The 25039-nt window shown below is 43.3% G+C and overlaps 1 protein-coding gene across 3 annotated transcripts in view; it reads left to right on the top strand.

Annotated features, from left to right (window-relative positions):
* The window catches only part of ephb1 (EPH receptor B1), a 209336-nt gene that overhangs the window by 30366 nt on the left and 153931 nt on the right, over positions 1-25039 (top strand). The window contains exon 1 of one of the 3 annotated variants that reach the window (XM_078173316.1): positions 9585-9792. The exons of the other annotated variants lie outside the window; for them this stretch is intronic. The gene's annotated coding sequence lies outside the window, so the exon portion shown is untranslated. Of the gene's footprint in view, positions 1-9584; positions 9793-25039 lie in introns of those variants that run through there. 3 annotated transcript variants of the gene reach the window in all.

The following is a 25039-nucleotide window of genomic DNA, read 5'->3' as shown; positions in this document are numbered from 1 at the left end:
GATGCTTTAAACCAGGAATAAATACCTGCTGTACAAAAGATATAATAATATTTGTAGTATATTACACTTCCTTCACTTTTCCCTCTTTTCTTTGCCGCTTGCTTTTGAAAAGACAACATCAAAATAGCGGCATAAAATGGTGCTGTCACTGCCAGCTATTTTTGGAACGCCAGCAACTCCTTCATGACAAACATATGCATAACTTAAGGCTTTTAAAGAACCACTTCCCTCAGTCACACTCGCATCCGGATTCATTCAAAACTGTCTGCCGTGGCATTGTTTTGATAGAAGGCCTTCCCATCTCAGCAGGTGTGTTGAAAAAGTCACCCTGAAGACTGGGCAGAGATTTGCATCACCGCATGAAAGACTGCGAGCTAGTTATCTGAGCAGCTATTGTGGGGGGAAATAGAGGGGTGGGTGCTTTTTTTTTTTTTTTTAAATTTTTTTTTTTTTTTTTGCCTGCTTTGTGCCCAAGGCCTCATCTGTCTGTTGGTAGACTGAGGTATAGCAGACACAAAAATAACACAAAAGAAGAATGTGTTAACAAAGGAGTGAGAGGGACCACCATCTGGTACACTGTGGAAACATAAGAGACAACACTGGTTTTTGGAACGCCTTTTAACAGCTTGTTAATTATTAATCGGATTATTAAGTGGCCTCTTGTAAGTGCCTATACATGCAATGCTGATTTTAGCTTTATATATCAGACCTGTGCTTGAAGTTTAAAGGTCCACTGTGGAGGATTTAGCGGGATATATTGGCAGAGATGGACTATAATATAATGAGTATGTTTTCTTTAGTGTATTACCACCTGAAATTAATAATTGGTGTGTTTTCATGAACTCAGAATGAATCATTTATGATGCTGATAGGTTTCCGGATAAGTCCCCGGGACCCACAGGTGGTCATTTTAGTGGGTTCCAGGGAAATGTAGTCAGTCTCCATAATGCCATATGGACTGTGAATGTATCTTTATACACAGTCTATATAAGAACTTTATACAAATTAGGGCTACAGCGATCAATTATTTTAGCAACCAAGTATTCTACCGAGTAATCCATCAATTAATTAAGTAATCAGATATGAAATAATTTAGATAAATACATACAGGTCTCTTAGATGAACAACTAATTGGTTTCATTTTTATTGCTTTATTTGCATACAGTAATTAGGCTCCAACTGCTGCTTACGCCACCTGATATTTAGATATTTTTTGGGTATTTTATGCATGGCTGTGAGAGGAGTACTGTAAATGTATGTTCGTGTGTGTGTTTTTGATTATCACAATAAGCTCAGGCATTCATAAATGGCAGCATTTCATGTTCTGCGGTTATGTCACTAAGTTAGCAAAGTTTTACTGAGAAAAATAAAGAGTAAAACCCCATCCTTGTGAAAGCCCAGCCAGCCACTATACTGATTTATGTTCTTAAGAGGGAAGTTTGGTTTTCAAACAGCTTTGTGTCACTGCAGCGTGGGCGGTTTGTGCAGATGAATGGTTTCCCTTCGTGCTGCCCGGAGCTCCCCGCTCACCCTCTTGTGGGGGTCCCCAGGTTTCCTGTCATCCGGTGAACTTAAGTTGGCAGATGAGTGGGGAGGTCCAGACACTGGCAGCCCAGCAATGCTAATGTTAATGTCACCTTCTGTCGGGTCCGTCCATGGACTGGATGCTTTCTGTGGAGTTGCTGAAGTGTTAAGCTAGTTTGGTTTCACGGTAGATGCACTGTACAAAGTTTTCATTTTGTTTAAGGCTGAAATGATTTCAAACTTTAGACACAGTCTGTCATCTTCCCTGGCTTGCCTCCTCTCTTTACCCCTTGTTTTTTCTTTCTCTTCATTTTGCAATCTGTGCTATCAAATCACCTCTTCTATTTTGAGCATTTCAAGGTGTCTTTCTCACGTTATGTGTCCAAAGCATAACTGCTAACCACTAATAGGGCTAATTGTTTCTTTGAAACAGTGCACTGCATGTAATTATTTGGATTGAACTGAACAAATAATCTTGAGGAATTGTTTCAGCCCTTATACAAATGTCACATCTTCAGTTGAGTAGCCTATAGACAGTACTAAAATCATCTACCCCAGTAGAAAGTCCGGGATGAGAGCAGACAGGTAGGCAGGTGTTAAATCTGTGTGGAGCAGCAGACTAGAAACACAGACACATCACTGCCAGTATGATAATACCATCCAAAACACAAGGTTCACTCTAAGTGGATTGTGTGACATGAGAAATACTTTTAAAATAAGTAAAGTCACACAACACCAATACATGTCAGGGATGCAGGACTTGGCAACATCACAGCATTTATATCTACATAGGGAGTGGGTCCTTGTCCACGGAATCCGCCATGTTGCATTGCCATATTTCTACAGTAGCCCAGAACAGACAAACCAAACACTAGCTTTAGATGGGGCCATTCACATTTTCGTGTGTAGTTAGCAGCCACTCTACGGTGAGTGGCATTGGAAAAATGCTAATTTTCAACTTGAAACCGCTTTATTCAGTATTCATTTGCTTTGTAGAGGAAAAGACCTCTGCAGATAATGTGGCTCCTGGAAATCTGAATCTTAAGTTATCAGACATAAAGGGAGAGTGCACATTAGCAGGTGTTGGGCTAGCAGCTGCCTCCGATGTGCCGAACAGTGTGGGAGAAACACTGATTTGTAATGCGAAATTGCTTTATTTAGGGTTTGTACCAGTTTAAATCCCTGAGTCCATTTGTTTCAAAGAGGAAGAGACCTTTGTGGATAATTCAGCTCTTGGTAAAAACCTCCTGAACAATGAACACTGACTGAATCCTAACCAGGAGAAGTTTCAGCTGTTTGCAATCTGCAAATTTCCTCGCTAGATGCCACTAGATCCCCCTAAATCTTACGCACTGCTCCTTTTAAAAAAATGCCACACTATAGCTGCACCCTCATCATCCCACATCCTTGTGAAGGTGCGCTTGTGTTTGAGAATGAGAGCGTGTTTGTGTGTGTGTGTGTTCTTACATGCATGAGTGTCTAAATGGTTTCCTTTCCACAACAAAACAAAGTTAATTGCTTCAATTACTGATATTATTTGCAAATTACCCGCCATTGGTTGTCTGTGACTCTTAATTTGGAGTCCTATGACTTCATATCTCAACTCTGCGCTCTATTTTGTTGTTGTTGTAAATGGTTATGTTAATAGGGTTTAATCTCACTGTCCTTAGGAATACTGATAGCGTTTGCTTTTGTCTCCTCAGTCCTCCCTTTGCCCTGAATGTATTTAATTGTACTGAATTTGACATTTGGATGTTTGGATATTTGCTACCCTCGCTTTGTCTTTCCCGTCCCTGTCACTTAACCAAACAAACCAAAAGATGGATGCTTCGCAGCTGCACCTTGTGGCTGAGCTGTTGTCCCTGCAGAGGCGGGGGGGAAAAAAAACAGGAAAGAAAATACAGAAACTTGTGGATTTGAGTTGTCACTGTCTTGGCCAGGCTGTATATGCTGCATATATTCTGCTGTAACAGAGAAAAGGTATGGAGCTTAGCACATTTGGACTATATTGCTGGAACTGTTTTCTGGTATGCCATCTTCGTAGGTATGTGGGCCGATTATTGAGTCAGTCTTGCGTGTGTTTGTTTGCCTGTTGGGTCATCTTTGCTGTGATGTAGGTGTGATGTCTGACAGGTTATTTTTAAGCCCGCTCAGGAGTTCGGATAGCAGGGCCAGGAATAAAGGAAAAAGCAACTACAACAAGATGTGTTTACTTTTTATTGTTCTAAAGCCTAACAGGACAGATGGGGGACATGATTTTTACACATATTTTGGCTTTAAACACCCCTCATTTCTAAAGGGAAGGTTTAGGTAAGTACTGTTTATTATGTAGAGAGACACCAGGTACTTTTACTGCAGGCTAGCATTTAGAAGGTGGAGAATACACCATATCATCTCACTAATCACCTGTAATGAGCAGATGCAAGGCAGATGTGCATTGCTGCTGGCACAGGTGCTTGCACAGTAAAGGTGTCCAAGGTTTGTGTTGGAATCCCTGATAGCCTTGGTGCGATCTACCATCCTTCTGCTTGCCAGTCTGCTCCGTCCTTTAAACTGACGAGGGTAAGTATGTTGCTGTGTGGCTGCGAGGGGCAAAAAAGAGAAGAGAAACAGTTGGAGGAAAAAGAGAGCACAGTGCAGCTGGAAGAGCTTAATTACTAAGGCATAAGCATTTGTGAGCCTGTCCTCAGTGTCTTTTCTGAACTGAACTTGACTCTCAGTACTGGCTAGGCCACCGTGTGAGAGGTTTTCAGTGCAACAGCTGAGTTGCATCGCTGGATTTGGAACCATCACAGGTGGACTCCCCAGAAGCTCTGCTGCTGGGCTGGGAGCGAGGCCGCGGGGGATCTACAGAAAGGAGACATACGGTAGCTTATGATTAAAAGTGAAAGTTTCATGCAACTCCATGCATGAGTGTGTAACTGTGTGTGTGTGTGTGTGTGTGTGTGTGTGTGTGTGTGTGTGTGTGTGTGTGTGTGCGCTCATGCATATGCACTGACTGCAGTTATGGGTGTATTACTTATAACTTATCCAGCCGTGGAAAAGCCAAAACCTGTGCAGAAATACAAACTTGTCTTAAGGGCTGGGGAAGAAATTACAATACCAGTTAAAGTGATACCAATACCAACAGAGTACTTGATTTGATATCTTTTTTTTCTTCGACATTCAATACCCGTCATGTGAATGGAAGCATTCAATTAACTACCATAAATTCATCTAATACATTTTGATGGCATCTTGGCATGCTAAACTTTCAGCTCCTTCAGATACTTGGCACTCAGCTTCACTGCTTCAAAGACGGAATGGGTTGCAGACAATCCCAAGTTGCATTAAACCAAAAATTACTTGCGGTTATTGGCTGTGAGCAAACACATACGCATAGTCTTCTTATTCTAGATCTACGCACAACAAAAATGGAATGCAGGTATCGTTTGGAGAAGTGTGGATACTTGGTACTGGGTAATGTCAGTTCATACCTTGTAGGTATCAAGTACCAGCTTCCAGCCCGACAGTACTGGTCTGTCAGTTTCAGTGACAAAAGCAAATTCATTTACCTACAGCTGTGGAGTAGACTCAGAGCATCATTATATGGTATATAAATTTTAGAAAACATGCTGCTTATAGTGTTAGATGGAAGTCAAAGCATCATTGCATTGCATGGGTTACAGTTTATACAGGTTTTTCATCACAATTAAGAGGTGTATTACTCAGTGGCGACCCGCTGGCATGCTCATTTTTTTGAGCTAGTGCAAAGGTAGTGGTGTCTTGTGAAACCAGACTACCTGAGGTGGTATCAACAGCTTAGCTTGTTGGAAAGGATGCAAAATTATGCTCCAAAGTTAGGCTGAATCAGTAACAACTGGCATGGCCATTGTCAAAAGGGTCCCTTAAACTCACCTCAGGATAAAGTATATCACTTAATGATTCTTGAATCTCCGTATTGCTGTAGTTGTCGATTTGAAGTATATAAGCAAATCGACAACTACAGCAACAGGGAGATTCAAGAATCATCCCAAGATTTGAAGTGGCCCCATCTGGCTTCTCCTTTTTAAAATGTCCAGGGGCTCCACTGGTATTACTGCATGTGAACGTATCATGAAATATCTAAAACTGTCCTCTTGTGTGCTCGCCAATATTTCTCATTTTCTTATAAGTAATTCAGCCAAGTGGCAAACTTGTTTTCTTTGCTAGCAGTCTCTAGTGGCTTCCCACTTGTTCGTTTTACAAGTAAAACATGTTACATAACAGATAAAAACATTCTCCGTGACTCTTAGTTTGCTGTTTCTCTTCTACTCCCTCATTTTTTTCTGTAAATTGTACACATTGAAGCTTTGGCCTCTTCTTCATGCTTTAAGCCCTGGGAGCTACAGTGAGCTTTTTGAGCCAATTGCTGCAGAGATCAATTCATGCCACTTCTTTCTAGAGGGCTCCCTGGCTGCCTATATTGTGTACAGCGTGCCACTGACAGCCACTGGCTAATCTGCATGGTGCAAAGTTGATATCAAGGGGGCAGTGAGGCAGATGAGTGTAATTATGCCTTTTAAGTGGCAGTACTATGATTGTTGACAGTGAAGTCGTTTTATCACACAAATGGGCAATAATGCAGAATGCCTGTCGACACAGCAGGGCAACAATCAAGTTGCTCAGTGTGACATTTTATTTAGGTGTAGAGTAATTCCAACAAAAACTGGATCAGTACCTCAATCCACTCTTCAGAAAACCCATTACACATAAGCGCAGAGAGGCAGTCTTTCTGTTTTATGTTGTACTTCATTGGCGTAGCTTTTTCAGCTGATGAGTTTACTGGTTTTACATGTCACCTTTGACAAGGCCACCAACCAGTGATGAATTAAATCCTTTCATCTATGTCTTGGCACTCACATTTACCACAGTTTCACACATCTTTCCTTCAGATATGCAGTGACAAAATGGGAAATCTTTCATTGTCAGAATCTCAAGAGCTTTTCCTCTACAGTTACATACGTATTTACAGTTCACACAGTTGCTCATAGCAAAACTGGAAAATACATCATATGTGGCTGTGCAAGACTAAGAGCAATGTTGTGACGTTTTTATTGGAAAGACTATGAAAGATGCCGTAACTCAAGAAGCATAATAAACATAATGTGCTTTGACTTTCCCATATTCTCTGTAATGTGGAGCAAGCCTGAGGTCTTGCTTAAACGTGGCCCAGGATTTTATATGATCCTGTCCACTGGCTTTGACAGATCAATCTGAACATTTAATGTGCTTTTTGACTGCATGGCTGGGTTTTACATGCACATACAATACTCCCCCACACACGATTGCACATATCTGCTCATACCCACACGTTGGCCTGTCCGAGAAACTAAAAATATACTCTGAACTAAACCCTTTTGTGCTGCTTTACAAACCAGACTTTAGACAGTGCGTCTCATGTCTATCTAGTCCGTGGCTAAGAAGTGTGAGGGTACTGTGGCCCCGCCGTGAACCAGCAGTGTGCAGCTCTTAGCCCTGCCAGGCGTGTGTCTCCGCCTGGGCTTTGAGTTATAGCTGCTGGGGTCTGAGACCCATTCATCAGCGCTTCATTAAAACCCAAATCGCTTTTTCAGTCACAGCCTTCCCTCTGCCAGCCCGACAAGTCCCACATCCTGCCTGCTCAATTTCTGGGCCGGGCCTGTTGTTAAGAGCAGTTCGGTTCCATGACTTTGCAGCCCCTGCCTGCTCTCAGTTGAGAATAAGGTGGTGTAAAGAGTACATTACCCACCTGGGAACCTCATTGGCAGGAATGGCTTTTCACTTGGTAAGCAGCAGAGCAGGGGAAGACTCACCTGGGTGACATGGGGGGGGGCGGAGAACAAGCGAGACACGGGGCTGTTGAAAGGAACTCTCCAATGGCCTTTTCCTGTTCCGCTTTTGTTTGGTGCTATCTTGCCGTTCCGTGTTATTCAAGCCACACAATGAGGTACAAAGCTGCCGGTGGCTGCTCCTGCTCCGTCCCTCCACCCCTTCATCCTCCTCCTCCTCCCTCCGGCGTATTATAAGTCATTTAAACCGGGTTTTGGCAGAGTGGAGCAGAGGCAGGTGGAACTGGAATGTTCACAGGCCTCTGACTATTCTTCGCTTGCAGGAAATTTGTTGTCCATTGTGCCTTTGCTGCGGCAGCTTGGTTAAAAGGCCAATATCTTATCAAAATTGCAGCAAAGCCGTTCGGCAGCTCTATCATGCTGTCTCTTTGTCACATATTTTCACCCTCTCATTGTCTATCACTTCCTCTCTCTACCCTGTGAAGTCTGTTCTAGTCTATTAGGTTGAAAGACGTATTTGAAAGTCCAAGGCATTTATTTCTCCATTACTGCAACACAACACTTGACTTAAGTGAATGCTGTAAGTAAGAATGTAGACCAGTCAGTGAGTGTTGTAAGTGTATTCCATTGATAATGGTGAGAGGCATTTAGTATTGATTTTTAAAGCAAAACAGATACTTCACAGCTGATTCATTCTTTATGGTTTTACTCACTGCATAGTTCTGCTGCTGCACATGTGGGTCAATCCATCAGCTGAACCACAGATTCTAACTAAAGCCTGTGTGAAAACCAAGTGGCAACCTTCAGGGCTAAAGAACAGAGTCAATGTGGAAGTGCTAAAATCTGCTGCTCCTGGAATGGCCACTTGCTGGCTCAGGTCAATCCCCATTGACCCCGTGTTAAGATGCCTAACTTTATAGCAGAAATGAGCATGTTTACAGCCTGGAACGAAAATGGTTTTAGTCTCTGTAGCTAATTTTCCCCTTCATGACAACTGTACGGGGTTTATTTTTATATAACTCACCTATCAGATGTTATTAGGGCTTAAAGTTACACGTAATGAAGGGCATGGCTGCTTTGAGTGACAGGTGGGAGCTGACCCTGCATAAGTTGCTAACACGGTGTAACCCCAGATTCACAGTACAGACGTAGTATGGATGAGATGAAAGTTAATTGTAACATACTGGTCGCCAAAGACCCATTTTTGGACTAGAAGAGCCTTTAAGGACTTGGATGTTCAGGTTTTCGGTACACACGCCTCATGTTACATTTTGTTTTAATGGTTTTAGCTTCTTTAAGCCAGTTACTAGCAAAAATTAGCATTAGCATGATCACAAAGCTGTAAATGGACCATGCTAACCAAGCTAGCAGCTAGCGTTCGGGTTAGCACCACCCACACGTCCAAATATGTCACTTCTGGTTCCACAAATCCAAGATGGCGACAGGCAAAATGCCAAACTGGAGGCTTTAAAATGGCAGTCCACGAACCAATGGATGATGCCACAGTGGCTAAATCTGTTATTTTAGACAGTCTATGGTTAAAATCTTTGGTTACACATGCATTTCTGTTTGTGTGTAAGGATAAAATGGGTCAGTAGAAGCTAATCTCAGTGTTGATACTTGAGGTTTTAACAAGTTTGAAGCACTTGCTCCTGTTTTAACTGCAGCTCAACTGCCAGTGGCTGTATTTTCTCCAGAACATGCTTATTACGTTTACTATGACATGTGACCTTTTCCTAAATGTAACACAGACCACAGGGGGGATAGGGAAAACAGGATTGCGCAGTGTGCACCAGATAGAAATTGGAGAGAAATGGCAAGAAAGTGCCAGTGTTGTTTTTCTTTCTTTAGCTTTGGGATTTATCAGCAGCCAAAATACGCACTTGCTCAAGCCCAGAGAAAACACTTTAACCCCCACCACAACGCATGTATACACGTGCGCACAGCGACGCACACACTTGCACTCCTCCACCCTTTCCCCACATCCTGAGGGGAGAGGTCAGGTTAAGTGCTGTGTGGGGCAGTAGGCCTGCTTTTCCTCTCGGCTGGCACTCTGCCCACGTCAACAGTCCCTCTCTTCAAAAGCTACTAATGCCGGGCCCAGTGCTGACAGTGTTCTGACAATGAGTTACTATCTGCCAGCCATGGCCCCTGTCCCACTGCCGGTCCCACTGAAAAACAGATCTGTGGCGAGAGCAAAGGTTAATCTAGCAGTGAGGCTCCGCTGGCGACTGCCTCCACGGCCATGTGTGACTGAGAATAGGCTGAGAGGAATTAACACTGCTGCCTCAGGGAGTGTTGACAGAGGTGTGTGTGTGTGTCTCCGTGTCTCGTCTACGCTTCTGTGCGTGCCCGTTGATGACGGGAAGTGAGGAAGGGGCAGATGACGAGGTTTGAGGAGGAGGTTTTGTGTTCACAATCCATTATCTTCAGGGAGGAATCACGCTGGATAAAGGTTGCTTCATGCCATTTCAAAGATGTAAGACAAATACCAGCAGACCGTGTAAACATTGCAGTGAGAGTATACGTGCTGTCTCCCTTTTGTCCGCTGTATCAATCGCTCTGTCGGTCTGTCTCACTCTATTGTTTTTTTAACCTACCTCCATTTTTTTTAATTTTTTTTTTTTTTAACATCCCTCTTGCCTGCCATTGCGGCATGAAGAAAAGCACAGTGCATCCAAAAGGCGCCTGCAGCCTGCCAGATACTTAAGAATCCCCCTGTTATGTGTTTGTATATAGTTATGTCTACATTTGACTGAGTCTGTGAAGGTCAACTTGGTTCATGGCCTCCTGAGGTGAGAGCATTTAAACGGGTCTCTCTACCACCGTGCCAGCTGTCTGTTTCTAGTCCAAACAGCTCTGTTGGCTAAACCCCTATTGCCACATCATGGTCCCCTGCCTTTTGGCAACACTTTAACTGTTAAAAGCTTACCATTAACTCCCATGAGTATTACTCGTACCTTAACCAGCAGGGTTTTTCTTTTCCCTAAATGGTCTTGAAAGTGAGAGTTGACATTTTCTTTCACTTCCATCATCGCAGGTGTCAAACGGAGCATGTTGTTGTGAAGCGATAGTTATATCGAGGCAAATAATAAATCAAATTCCTCATCTCGGATTTTCCAGATTAGCATATTTGTAGTAGCAATAAGCCATGCATCAGCAGTTGGGGATCTTCTCAAGGATTTGTGGCTTATAAATCACACAGAAGAAATACCCATTTTTGTGGATTTGTCCAGATTATCTTTGTGCAGATAAAGTGGAAATTGAGGGATAAATAAGAAAAGGAAAAAAGAAAGAAAGCATCAAGGCGTGCTGGCTCTGGCTCATCACAGTCAATTAGCTATGTGAGGCATCTCCTGGAGATATTTCACTTCGGATAAAGCCTCTTCTGTCATTAACCTGTGTGTGTGTGCATAGAAGTGCATGTCTCTGTGTGGTATTTTTTGTGTGTGTGGGTGTGTGTCTGTGGGTATGTGGGTGTGTGTGTGTGTGGGTTGCCTGTGCAAACACTGACAAAATACCTTCATATAACCCTCCTTGTGAGACAGGGCGGACTGGAGTGCTTGTTTTCCCACTCGCAGTGGGTGTGCATTTCTTTATCTCCTTTGCCTGTCGTGTTGACTGATGGGTAATATGCTAAATGGGGCCTGTGTTTACCTCACCTGTGGCACCGGCGGGCCTCCGTGTGTGCTGGGCTGTGACAGGGAGCACTAATAATGCTTTAACTGCTCTGTCAAACTTCAATCACATTGACACAAGCTCTGGTGTTGTGCACTGTCCTGTTGGCAGAGGGGCTGTCACTGGACAGATGTAAGTGAATTGTGTCCTGGTAGTTACATGGCAAATGTTGACGACGCGCTGGAGGTCAGGCAAATGGGCTGTGCAGTAGCAACACAAGTGCAGACTGTGGCGGATCTTCCTATAGATGAGACAGGAGGCCTCCCAGAGACCCACCCACACCCCACCCAACCCTTTTTTTAATTGTTCTTTAAAAACACAACTGAACAGGGAAAGATGATCCAAAGATCTAATGCTAATGGCCGGTCTGTGGTAGTGGTATTGCCACTAGTCTGTCTAGTTCATCAGTGAGAGATCATCACAGTCAGAACATGCTATAGCATTTAGGAGTATCGTGGAGTGTATTTGGAGAGTGTTAAAGTAAGAGAAAAATGAAAATCCAAAAGTCAAACGGGGTGCCGTACAAAGACAATAAAAAGACAACGGAATTTGCAAATTCTATCTTAAATTATTTATTTATTTTGGTAGCCTGATACTTGGGAGTTCAAGTATCTCGGCGTCTTGTTCACGAGTGAGGGTAGAACGGAGTGTGAGATGGATCGGCGGTTTGGTGCAGCTTCTGCAGTGATGTGGGCACAATGCCGGACTGTCGTGGTGAAGAGGGAGCTGAGCCAGAAGGCGAAGCTTTCAATTTACTGGTCCCTTTGCGTCCCAGCCCTCACCTATGGTCATGAACTCTGGGTAATGCCCGAAAGAATGAGGTCACGGATACAAGCTGCCGAAATAGGGTTTCTGCGTTGGGTGGCTGGGCTCAGCCTTAGAGATAGGATAAGGATCTCGGACATTCAGAGGGAGCTCGGAGTAGAGCCGCTGCTCCTTCGCATCGAAAAGGGTCAGTTGAGGTGGTTCGGGCATCTGATCAGGATGCTTCATCGGCGCCTCCTGTTAGAGGTGTTCCAGGCACGTCCCACTGGTAGGAGCCCCTGGGGCAGACCCAGAACACGCTGGAAGGATTTCATGTCTCATCTGGCGTGGGAATGCCTTGGGTAGGGATAGACCGATATGGATTTTTTAGGGCTGATGCTGATACCGATTTTTTTCCATCACCCTTAGCCGTTGACCGATTATGGACTGCCGATTTTCTTGAGCCGATATTTGGGGCCGATACTGTTTAACAGTTAGAGGCTTTGAAAGTTTAAAACTTACCGTTGTCCTGAAGCAGCTTCCAGGGTTGCTTTCACCACTCTACCAGTGGGGGAGGGGTAACGCTGCATGTGCGCTGCAAGGTCTTCCGGCAACACAGAGCTGCCCATGGATGCCTGTCTGTAAATCATGCCAGGGAAAAATAAATCCGCGAACCCACGCGCGTATCGGCCGATGCCGATACAAGTAAAAAACTCAAATATCGGCCCGATATATCGGCCGGCCGATGTATCGGTCTATCCTTAACCTTGGGGTTTTTAAACTGTCAGATATCTTTTATATATTTAAGTATTCTTTATGGGGTTAAGTTCAAATTTGCCTTTGCAATGAGAATTCAAAAAAAGCTCTTTTATGTTGTTGACCATCATTTCGTGCTGAAATTAATATTGGTTCAGGCTCTGTTTATATGTATCATTTTGGCATTGGTATCAGAATAAACACAAATGATACCCAACTTTGATAATTACAATAAAATCTTCGAGGAAGGGAGGGCTTTTCCTGGGTACTAGGTGTGGCACCGAATGCAAATGTGCATTTGAGTGCTGATGTTTATCTATATTCATGTGTCTGTGTATGCAAATACTCAATATGTGTTTGCATTTGCGCGTGTGTGTGTAGCTTTTTCCCCCAGTTTTTATGTGTGTATCTATTGCAGGGTTAGTGGAGCATTGAGGCCTTGCAGTGAGTCTCTCTACAGGAGTTTGTGATTTACGAGCCGGGTGTGAGCACTTCTCCCATCCTCCTGCATAACGTCCCCATTAGACAGCAGACACTGTGGCTCTGTTCATCATTTAGCCCCAGCCACCAGCACACCTGGGGAGACCGAGAGAGAGGGAGAGGGACAAAGACCGAGAGAAGGAAAGGGGGGGAATAAAGAAAGAGGAGATAGTGCAGTACATTATCTTGCTATCAATTATCGCCCTATGCCTTTACAGAGACCATGACCAACTGCATCTGTGTACAGCAGAGCAGAAAAATAAAAAAAAAGGAAGGATGGGGATGCAGAAGGCAGGGGAAGAAAGAGTGTTGTGACTCATAGACTCATACTCTACCACAGCCAGCCACAGCCACCACGGCAGTAGCCATAGGTCTTGCCAAAGATAGAGTTGCCCACCTCCTTCCTACATCTCTGGCTCCTCTCACTGTTTTTTTTTTTTGTGTTTTTTTTTCTTGGTCTACCTATGTTCTGTACCTGTGTTTGTTTTGGTCTGTCAGCCTCATTATGCGGAGTGAGGCGTCAGGGGACACACAGGCTAATAACACCCCTGGGGAGGAGAAAAGAGAAGTAGTAGTGTGTGTGAAAACTCTCTGGGAGTCATTCCAACACCTATCTACATTAATAACCACACAACCGCAGATAACAAACACTTCATGAAACGGTAGTCATATTTGCTCGGCATACACTTAAGGCTGAGCCGAATCATTTTATGAAATGTACTGTGTACTGGCAAACATTTGGAAAATTGCCTTTTATAATAGTGGGTGAAATCTTTGTTCTTGCCACCGTTGTACACAGTGTTTTGTGCTTTATCTTATTTATACAACTGCTGTATGTGCCGAGCTTATGACTAAAGGTACACTGTGTTTTGTTTTTCAATCGCTCATGAGTATTATGGCATACACGTACTGCAGATATGCGGAGTTAGTTCCCTCCCTAACAACATCTCTAAAACCAGTCTGATATCGCCTTGACGCATTAGGGCTGTTGCTTTTTATTTCAAACTCCAGATACCGTGGGAAAAGAAAATATGATTCGATCTGCAGTGATGTGTTCAAGTTCAGAATTCACTGTGTGAAAACAAAACATGCCATGCCCTAAACTTCAATAAGGGGAATTTAAAATGCACTGTCACTCTGATCTGTTGCATGCCTTGTTGCATAAAGTAGACTATTGTTGTTCTCTTCACTCACTCAATATAGAGCAAACTAACAAGCAGTAATGAACAGACAGTTACAGCACAAAGCCATCGAATAAGTGATATGTCAGCATCATCACTCAGACTGATTTGGGTCTAAGGGTGCTTGTCTCTTTAAGTGTTTTCAAAAATAGATTGAAGGAGTTGGAGGAAGGTGAATCAAGTTGTAAATGCTTTTGACTGAGCGTTTTGCCTCCGTGATGCAGGATATGATGACTTGATTTTTGGTATACTTGTGCTGTGAATCTGAAATTTTATTGACTGTAACTGTTATAAGTTGTATGTCTGAAATTTAGTTTTAGGTGCCCCTGCCTGTCTTGGCCTGGACACTCTTGTAAAGGGGATTTTAAGGGTGTTTTCACATATAGTCCTTTTTAAACAAACCGAACTCAGTCCTCTTAAAGTGCTCCAAAAAGTGGACCAACAGAAAAGTAATTAAATTCTTGTTGTGTTCACATTGTCAGTTCATTTGAAAGAGGACTCAGTTCTCTTTCTGATCAGCTTCAGCTCTGATGGGGCCTCAGTCCTCTTTCTGTTCAGCCTATATAATATATAGACATGGTATTCTTTCCACACCTGGTGATGTGCAGTATCTTCCATGGAACAAACTACTCCTTGTCCTGCAAGCAGCACAGGCTAACGTGGTGGTGTCTATTGCACAAGTGTCATAGTGCAATAGCATGTGATCTAGAGGGCTAAATACAGTGCCAAGAGCAAAGTGAACCTGAAGCGCCTTTTGTTCACAGTGCACAGGTTAAGTGAACTGCACTGGGGACTGTGAACCCAAGAACTGTTACATATGCACAAAAAATGTCAGTTTAAAGGGCTGAAAAGGACCAAGTGTGAAAACACCCTTAATCTAAATGAAGCTTTTCCTCATTAAATAAGTTTGATTTAAAAAACTTAGGATTCAACACCATGGGAAAATCCTGGAAAAATCGTCAAGCCTACTGCCTTTTGTGGGGCAGTGAAGGCACCACTAATGAACGGAACAGCATTTAGTCTACAGAAGATTAAGCCAACACAACAACACAACACGCTACACAACTTTCAAAGTCATCAGATCATTGTACTGTTCATGCTACACAACTTGCTGTCTTGTAATCATGAGTCTGAAGTCATTTGGCTTTTCATGCTACATGACTGACCGGTGACAGAGGGTCACACACTATCAAAGATTTCTTTACAAGGAGGAATCCCAGATATTTATGTCATGATGTGCAGGTTGCACAAAGGTGGAAGGGGTGTTTTCAAGAAAATGTCAAAGTCAAAAAGTGACAAAACAGTGTTCTCAATATGTAATTAGTCTACTAATTACAAAAACATCACATGCAATAGTCCACCTTCCACCTTCTTTCATTTTCTGTCTTCATCTCAGATGCACACACATACAAGCGCCACTTGTCTCTGTCCTCAACTTGTGTTTTATGCTGTCATTGGCTGTAGCTCATTGACAAAGTCCCTGACAGATCAAGATATTTAACATGCTAGATATCTGGAAAGTGCCTGTGATGCATCGATGAGTCCCTCGGCTTGCGTCTTTGAACAGTTCACACATAGCATGTAAGCGCTGTTTTGCGGATGCCGAGTCAATGCCTATTGTATGGTCAGCGAACTCCAAAACTGTCAGGGGGGACGAAAAATCAGGGCTAAAGTCGTGTACTGTAGTGTGAACTGGGCATTAGCATTATAAGTTAGATCTCATTCTTTCACCCAAAAATGACAGCCCGGACGTATCATTTATTAATTTAAATAACTTTCTTTGCAAAGTAGTGATCTTTGCCATCGAGTAAGAAGCTTAAGTCCGCTTGCTCAAAAGAATTATGAGCCACTCATTTGTATGGATATCAGTGGAAGGTTTTAGTGCCTACTGCTTCAAGGCATTTCAAACCTGTTCAAGATCTGCTTAGGAAATAACTGAATCGTTGTCACTGTTGGCATAACAGTTGTCAGATTTATGTAAAATGTGTGTGTGTGTGTGTAAGAGAGGAAATAATAGTCAAAGTTATTACTATTTGCAAAAGAATCAAGAACTATCTCTAATTCTTTGTATTCATATAAATATGAACCAAATCTGGTGGTGCGCTTAACACAGATCTTGTGCCAAGGAATTGTTGAACCCCCACGGGCTTAGTGTTAATTTTTCCGGGGATGAGACAGAGCCTTTCTGCTCTACTTAACATTTGTAATGAAACCTCCCGAGGCTCTTTTTCTATCTGTCTCTGGCTTGCCTCTTCCAACACAATGCAGGTCGATGGCAGAGATGACTGGAACACCTGCAGTCATCATGGCTCGTCTGGATCAGTATACTGCCACTTGTGTATCCAGCTTTATTCCACGTTTCACTGCCCGATTTACATCAGGACTCAGAGTGATGTCAGGGAGATGGAAATTCACAGGGAGGATGGAGTATATAGTACTAGTTCACTGCATCAGTTTGACAACACTGCTTTTTCTCAGCTAGAGGAAAGCTTTGCAAATATATAACCTCCACTGATTAAATATTCATAGTAAAGGGAGTTATTATTGACCTTATCTGCAGATTGAGGTGTCCTGTCAGCAGTTTTACAGATGTCTCTTTTATAATGGTGGTCTATAGCAGTGGTTCCCAACTGGTCCAGATTTCACCTTGGTCATTAATTCAAGGTCCACACAGTTTAGTATGTTCAGCGTCATACTTGTGTTTGGCCATGTTGTTGAGCTAGTTTGCTGTCTCTGTCGAGTTGCCATCCATTAGTCATTCACTCCACAGCAGGAAACGGCACTTCAGAATAAAAGATCTGTGCCGGACATTCACTGTACTTAAAAATTAAGTGCAGCATTCCTCGGAGCAATTAGCACAACAAGCTGGTTGGTTGGTGTGCAAGTTAGTCCCGCTGTGGCGAGAACAAATTTAACAAATTTAAGGTTCTTAGTCGAGAGTTGTGTTTAAGAGTTTGTTTTAGCGTCTCTCCACTGTTTTAGAGTATGTGAATGAAAACACATATAACATGCTAACGTTCATTCTACGCCATCACCCAGCCATGCAGATCCACGTCCCTTCTAATGCATGTTTATGTTTTTTAATTCAATTTCATAACAGTAAAAGATGCTTTTCAGTTCTACAGGTATTTGTGACCCTTTTGGGAAAGTGTTTTTCTGGTCTTCATGCAGTGTAATGCACAAGTGTTTAAAAGGTCCTTATTTCTATAATGAAAATAATTGACCAGAGTTGCCAGTGGGCAAAATGCTACCTCAGTCTTTGACACTTCTACTACCATATATTCAGAACAAACAAATATCAATCAATGTATCCTTGCATTTTTTCCCCCCGTTGTACCAAACTCACACCGACCATGGCTCCTAAACAGGAGTGTGAACTGTGACTGTGCCTTTGCTTTCTACCACCCCAACTGTCTCAATGCTTTAGCACACAGATGTATAGTAAATTCCAACCTTGCCCTCCCAGCAGCTTGGAACAAATGCTAACTTTCTCCTACACACACAACACACCCAAAGGTGCACTTATTCCCTCCAACAACAACACAGTGTTGCCATTTCATTTAAAATACAGTAGGTCCTGATGGGGTGCTGTTCTCTCTAAACACCTGCAAACCACTTGTGTCTCCCATCAGAGCTATTTACAATACCAACACATACTCACACCCACACAGGACAGACACCTGCATCTATTCTAACCCAGTGACATACAACTGGAGAAATAATTTAACAGCTTGGAGCAGCTTTTACAGCTGCGTAAGCTGCTTCTATTTACACGTGCATGTGTGGATGCGTGAATGTGTGTGTCTCCGAGTGTGCAAAGTGAGCAGCAAGTGAGTGTTTGCTGCCACCGCTTCTTGCGCGTGAAGTAAAAGGAACAGCTTAAAGTGGGTCGGTGGCACTACATATTTAACGAGGCGTCTCGGCTCTTTAGCTGCACCGTTGTAGAGCAGCGAGCAGAGTGTCGCACTTTGACTCCTGGAGCACACCTCACATCGCACCAGCAAACAGCCTCATCTGGCGGGGCTGCCGAGTACAGCGATGGCTGGGAGCTCTCTGTTTTTTTTTCTGGCTGGCAGAACTTCAACTGAGAGGGTAACCACAGGCTGTCTAACTGCATCCAGGAGCTCACCCTCTGATCCACCCATGTTGTCCCTGTTACGTCAGCGATCAACACAGGGATCGGGGGATCTGAAATGGCAGGTTTAAAAAAAAAAGAGAAACGTCGGTGGTGGTGGTGGATGGAGCCTAAAAGATGACAGCTAGTACTGGCACAGCTACTGTTGAGAGAGCAGAGAGGGCCGGAGGGATGGCTGATGTTTGCGCTCCCCACTAGTGTCACTGGACAGCTGTGACATTTGGGGCTGCGTTGTGGGCCAAAGCTCAAGCACCCAGGCATCCTGGATGCCAAATCAGATGAGGTCAGATACAGTGTGTGTATGTACTTGTGTTTGTGTGTGTGTGTGGGTGGGCTGCTCAGGATCAAAATTACCCACACCCTCCCTGTGGCAAAACAGACTGACTGTAATGTGTGTGAAATGACATTTGCTCTCCCACAAGAGTTCAGTGTTTCACTGAGCTATGGCTTTGCATTCAGAGTAGCTCCGAGGAAGAATAGTGAGGAGCGAGTGAAAGAGAGATAAAGAGAATGAACGACTGATTAGAAAAAGGAAACAAAGCAAACTGGTGGGCAGGTTGATGGTGGAAATAAAAACAGCAGCATCAAATGGAGGGACATCAAACACAGATTCCTCCCGGAAACTAAAAGAATCAGCCTTTTCCTCTTTTTACGGTCTCCATTCCCCGACTCTGAAGAAGCACTGAAAAGCATAGAGAGGCCATGTACTGTTTTCCACTGCAGGATGAGAGACCTGCAGACAAATATACTCAAAAAGGTCTGTCTCACTCTTACTCCCCAGAGGTAAAAATTATCTCTCTTTCCTTCCTTCTCTCTTGTTATAGATTCTCATTGGAGAGTCTCACCCACCTCTGTCAGCCTCATGCTATAAGGTCAAGATCCTCTGCTGAAAGTTTTTCTTTTAGCCTCAGGACTATTTTCTATCTCTTATTCCCCCACTGCTGAATGCAGTCTCCAGCAAAGCCCCGGAGGAAAAGCAAAGCCCATCTCCAAAAATATATAGACTTCCCCAGGCATGTGAGCATATGCTGCAAGAAGGTGGATTTAGTGTTTGCTTTTAATGGAAAGCATTGTGTTTGCTCGGAGGCTTTGGAGAGGCCACTGGCATTTTTATGGAGATGGATAGCGAGGGATGAAGGGGGGAATGAGAGGTGATCTCAACCTGAGAATGTCTGCTGGTCGCCAGTAGTTTAGCCAGACTCCTGGGATGTATCTGCGTATGTATGTGTGTTGCTGGTGGAGCAGTGTGTGCGTGTGTGGTGGAGCTGCACTAACGAGATCCCAGAAGAACACCTCATTCGTGGTTAAAGGAGTGAGATCACACCGCGCGTTTCCTCTCATTCACACCGGCTTAGCCAGCACTGTCCCTGTGGTGAGGAGCACACGGCTGGGGAATACCAAACTGAGGCATCAATTACCTGGATCTCACTACATCGGTCAAGGGAGAACAGCAGCTAAATTGAATAACACTTTCCCAGTCGCATGTTGGCATATGTGCTTTCACACACAAGTGCCGGCTCACACACACACACACACACACACACACACACACACAGGCGCGCTCACACTCACGCGAAACAATCAGCGATCCATCCCAGTGGCACCCTCTCTCGATAGGGTACACTAACCACCGCTCACCGCTGAGACTGCCTCTCAGTGAGAAATAGAAGTGCGTCATATGATTGACTCACTCACACTTCCATATGACTGTTAAATCGTCTTATATGCACAGTCAATTCAGGCTTAGTGCCTTTCCCGAGCCCCATGGGCGCGGGTGATAATTTGACTTTTATTGAAATTCAGCTCCAGTGGGTTCAAGGTGGTTGAAGGTTGTTCTTTTACTGCCACAGATGAGATGGAGGGAGAGCACGGCGTCAAACCCTCAAGGCTCTGTCTCTCTCGCCGACTCTCCTGTGCTCGCTTGTCTTGTTCGCTCTCTGCCAATGGGGGAATTATTCAGGGCGCGCGAGTCAATTTTGTGGTGCATCCAAACATGGTTAACAACAGCATTTAATGAGATTGGATATAGCTAGCCGGTGTTTGCCTCCACCCCTTGAACACAGCCTTCTTTATTACTTTGCAGAGGTACATTGTCCTCATTCTCGGGGAGAAAAGTAGCAGTGACAGAGGTTAATAAGAGTGAAGTTATTCTTTTGGGTCCTAAAGGGCACGCTGTATTCATGTTTTATTTTTAGAGGAAGTTTGTAACTTCGCTCTGATAAATGCCACCCAAAGTTTTGGGACTCTGAGAGTGTCCTACTGGAGGTGACGGGAGTTGCAGCTGGGCTCTGCTGTGTTTAAAGGGATAGTTCGGATCTTTAGAAGTGGGGTTGTATGAGGTACTCATTCGTAGTCAGTCTATTACTTTGTGGAGCATAGCAATGTTACTGCTGTGGAGGACTCAGCAACAAAACACACTTTAGCCATGTAATAAAAGGCCCAACTAAGGAAATCAATATCAGTTAAGTGTATGCTATATTTAGAATATTTCCCTGCTTTACCTTGCTGCCAGACAGCCATTCCCAGTGGGGAAATTAAGCTGTTATATCACTCTCTTAAGAGCCAGACTCCATTGAAAAAAACAGTGATTTAACATCACTGAACACAGGAGCTGCGGGAGCTCAATCAGTTAGTTTGTTGGTGTTATTGTGGGACTTTGGTGTTTAATTAATATGGGTGTGTTCAGATCCACCAAAGTTGCTAAATAACTCCCATGTTCAGTGATGTTAAATCACAGTTTTTCTCAATAGAGGCTTGTGGCTTTGATGAGAGCATACGCAATCGGTCTGGCCTGACACTTCGGTTTGCTATAAACACTGTGTTGTGTTTATAGATGATAAGTAAAGACAAGAGGACAATTTCTGCCTTGCTGACCAGGGGGATTTATTCTCTCTCCTGTGCAAAACACATTAAAATCAGCACAGCAACTTCTCATGACCAGCATTCCACAAACACACCACTCCTCACAGGGTCCAGAAAGGTTAAGAGAGATCTTCCACCCCATCAATGGCAGTTCTTGAAAAATATTTAATCAGAACAAACACAAAAACAACATACAGGGGGCTTACATACCTGTGCAAAACATGGTAGACTTAACTTGAGATCAGTTACATAGCATGCTACATAAAAGTGCTGCACTGATTTAAAAAAACAACATGTACACATGTAAATTTTGCACCTCTGTTTAGTGGTGTTATTTCACTTTAACACTTTACAGGCAGGGACACGCGTAACCCTTACCTCTCCTCACAAGGTCCAGAAAACGACTGAGGAGGATAGCACGAATCTACAGGAAATTATGTCACTGAAAGGTCGGAGGTCACACGACAAAAACTGAATTTACAAAAATAAAGGTATGAACACAAGTACGAAAGATGGATTTGGTGAAATATAAACCTATTACAATTATACATCGGTTACAAATAGATGGGGGAACTGAAGGCATTAACAACCTCCCCATTGAAAGGGGTTGCCTGACGTAAAGGTAAAGAGGACTTAAACTTTTATAAATTATTTTAGGTGGGATTTTTATTATTCCTGCCCCCCATCCACAGCAGCTGCTTCTCCAAACTTGAGGTGTGCCAACAGACATCTACTGTATGTAATACACTTACTATTGATAACTATGGATACAACCCCACTTCAAATAATCCAAACTACCCCTTTAATAGGTGTTGGAAGTAGGGCTGCCACGATAAGTCGACTAATCGATGACTAATCGACTATCAAAATAATCGGTGACTATTTTAGTAGTCAACTAATCGGTTTGAGTCATTTTTCATAGAAAAGTACTATAAAAGTACCCAAAAATACTCTTATTATAGCTTCTCATGTTCAAATATTGGCAGCTTCACACACTCTCCCATGACAGTGAACTAAAACCCTTTGGCGTGAGTACGAAACAAGACATTAGATGACATAATTTTGGGGTTTGGGAGAGACAGACCGACATGTTTCAACATTTTAACACATTTTTCAATAAAATGATTAGTTGACTAATCGAAGAAATAATCGGCAGGTTAGTCGACAATGAAAATAATCGTTAGCTGCAGCCCTAGTTGGAAGCTTGCATATATCGTGTCTATGTGTGCATGCACATGTGAGACTTTTATCCCTTTATGCATCTCCTTTTGCCGCTGTTAGCATGATGTTCCTGTACGTGTTAAGGCGAGACAGCTTTCTGTGTTCCTGTGTTTTACTGTTCATAAATATTTCAAGTGCCACACAAGAACAGAGCATGTCTTTGTACATTCAGGCAGCAGGACAGAAATGAGGTCAGCTGGTTTCCAAGAAATGATGTGACTGTTGTGTTCAGCTAAGGTTAGATCCATTTCTGGATAAGATAACGCAGGGCGCTGCCACATGATGCCCTCGCCATCGCAGTGTTTCTCCGATTACTCCTTCCATATCTCCTTCCATATCTCCCTTCATAAGAACCGCAGCCTTCTTCCTTTCCCTCTATCTCACTCCCTTCTTTCTGCCCGCTTTCTCTTTTTCTTTATCTCTGCATCTCTCTCTGTTTCTCCCTGCCCTCCATACTGGCTCCACATATTACTGGATGGTTATCTCAGTTCAAGTGTGTGACAGAAAAGGACAGCCAATTCTATCTATTTCTTTGCCCTCCTAACCCCCAGTCGTTATAAAATGCAACCAGGCGAGTCACACTGAGATGCCATCAGAGACACTGTGCACATATTTGACATTGACTTTATTGATTCTTTTATTTTTCTCTATTTTTGTGCTTAGTTTTGTGATTCTTTCGCCCTCACACTCCCAACAGCGTGCACACACACACACACACGCACAGATGCTCTGAGCTAATGACAATCCTTACTGTCTTAATTAGAGTGAAGGACTGCAGCGGGAGGTAATTGAGTGACATGATTTCGTTCACTCAGCACTATTTCCTGGTCTGCTTGAAAAACAAAGATGCTTTAACTCACCCCTCGTAGCCTATTAGCTATAGCTTATGCTGCTAAATGTCAGCCGCACACAAACCCAGTGCGACCTGGACACGGTTCTTCTCCGTCAGTGCACTTGTGTCTCCAGCCAGCAGAAGTGATGATAGGCTAACTTCTAACTTTCATATGTGGAGTGTAGAAATGTCAAAGCTATAGTGGATAGACTTTCAATGTAGAGCTATTCTCCTTATGGGAAAAGGTTAAATTACATTGCCCCCTTTTTTTCCTCCACACTAGCTCTCCAACATAAACACAGAGTTTAGCACTCATTCTCTTATACTCCATTTTGGAGGCAGGGGAGGGTTTTTTTGGCGCAGTTGTGCTGTAAAGTGATACTCCTCGGGCCCTCATGGTTCACATCAGCCACTCTGCACTTTTAATTTGGGGCATTGATCGAGGAATTCTTTTAGTTGTGTCATTAAAGTGATCAAATTTCAGCTTTTAATGTTTTTATTGGAACGAAAGGGGAGCAGGGAGGAGCAGGGGTTGCAAAGAGAATAAATGACAGTGGGTGGGTGTGGCTGAGTGATTGGGAAGCCAGCCAAAGTCTTGTTCCGCAGCCAGTGAACCATTGGGGAGTAGTCTCCCTCTCCCTGAATGCTGTTTTGTAAGGTGAGGAGCCTGATAAGAGTTGTAATTACCTCATTTTACTGCAGCAAATTGCCAGGTTTTTTAAAAGCAGACAGGCTGGCTGAGGTAATATCAGCAGTAATGAGTATTGTGATGGTTGTGGGAGGCTAGCGCTGCTTCCATCTGGATTATTGCTTGGTCACTGCTGCTGGTCTGCTGTAACAGCAAACTTTAGCAGATCCCGGGCTCATTACTGTGAGGTATAAATGGTTTAATATTGAGTTTCTTAGCATTACGTGTTTTGCAGCCCAATAAGCATGTATGTAAGCATTAACCTTGCACAGTAATAGAATACATATGCCTATGTGAAATATACTTTTTTTGCTGATGTTCACATTTTTCCATTGAAGAGGACATTTTATTGTATCTAAAAGAGATATGTGCTGTGCTCTGTCAAAATTAGTTGGTTGCTGTAACGGCTCATTTCTAGATAAACAGGATTTTTTTGGTCATTTGGGGGTTTTGTTTGATTTTAAATAAAGGTTCGGCTCTCAGAATAAGAAGCTCTTGTTGCCAAACTTAAATGATAAATACAATTTTGAAGCTTGTAAAGGTAAGATGACGACCTAGCAGTAAACACAAGTGCACTCTGGTTCTACTCAGTGCCCTTCTCTCTGTGCCGCCCTAAAACTTCTGAAGTTAATTGTATCAAGGCAGGGTCTGGGATGTAGGATAGCGAAGGTATCACCGGCCCTACTCTGCCTTAAGGCCTTTGCACACTGAGTCTGACAAATTCGTTCGCCATTAAAATTTTTGGAACTGGTTTGATTTTATGCATTTTTCGCATCCGTCAGAGCATTCAGAGATGTTTGACCAAGAATCGGTAAAGAAAATGTGGCGGTGGGACACGGCCGCGACGAGACATGTGGAATGGGGCGCACAAAATCATTCCATAACACAGGTAGCTAACGTTTAACCGGTCAGCCATATAGGTAACTCCAGTGAGGAGAGGCAAAGGAGGTAACGTGTCTTTTAATTTTGTCACGTATTGTGAATTTTCACAACGAATAGTCCAATAAAGGCATCAGAATCGGTGTGTAAGGTTTCTGTGCTTAACAATTTTGTTTTTTCGGATAACGGATTAAAAAACGGACTCAGTGTGCAAAGGCCTTTACTCTGGTTCTGAATAGCTCACCCTGACGTTCTTACCCTCATCCTGAC

This window comes from Epinephelus lanceolatus, chromosome 12, assembly GCF_041903045.1.
Source record: "Epinephelus lanceolatus isolate andai-2023 chromosome 12, ASM4190304v1, whole genome shotgun sequence".
NCBI lineage: Eukaryota > Metazoa > Chordata > Actinopteri > Perciformes > Serranidae > Epinephelus > Epinephelus lanceolatus.
The sequence above is the reverse complement of the archived record's forward strand: the minus strand, read 5'-3'. Positions and strand labels throughout refer to the sequence as shown.